Raw genomic sequence first — 755 nt, forward strand, 5'->3', positions numbered from 1 at the left:
GGTGGTGCTTTTTATAGGATCAGATTCAACCCTGAACTTACCCTGCTCCAGAGCAGGATAGCCGTTTAGAGTAAGTTACCATGGTGATCTACCCCGATAAGAACTGAACCGGCTTCGTGAGACCGAAAACCCCCCGATAAGAACTGAACCGGCTTCGTGAGACCGAAAACCCAGGGTTAACCTTGAAGTTACCTCGCTAAGACATTAATCCTGCTTCGTGATACAGGCCCCAGGGCCCTATTTCAGAGAGCAGGATCAGTGAAACTTTGTTTGTTCAGCCTGAGATGAAACTCTGAGTTTCCCGTTTCACAAAGCCAGTTCAGTATAACCCCGAGTCAGTTGCTATAGCAACATACTGTTGCCAGTTGGGAGGTTCTTGCTATGAAGCAGGCAGCAAAGAGACAAGCTGTGAGCCAGGAACTGCTCTTCATTCACAGCTACTCACTTCATGTTTACTCACTTTGAAATCAACACAGGCAGGAGGTCACCAATCACGTGCACATCTTAACTCATGGTGCAGTCTGTCACAACATACACCTATACAACTATTGTGAGATGCATGAACATCAATCGCAGCAGAATAGGTAACATATGAGTGATTTAACACACACTTTTAACAATTTCCTTTGGCTCATGGCCGTGAAATACATCATCGCATGGCATGCTGGGAAATTCACCTAATCAACCCCCAACACGCCACATAGCCCCCACCTAGCTTGTTAGCTGTCCCAGCAACCCAAGTGTCTATAACAAAG

This window comes from Epinephelus moara, chromosome 10 (assembly GCF_006386435.1).
Source record: "Epinephelus moara isolate mb chromosome 10, YSFRI_EMoa_1.0, whole genome shotgun sequence".
NCBI lineage: Eukaryota > Metazoa > Chordata > Actinopteri > Perciformes > Serranidae > Epinephelus > Epinephelus moara.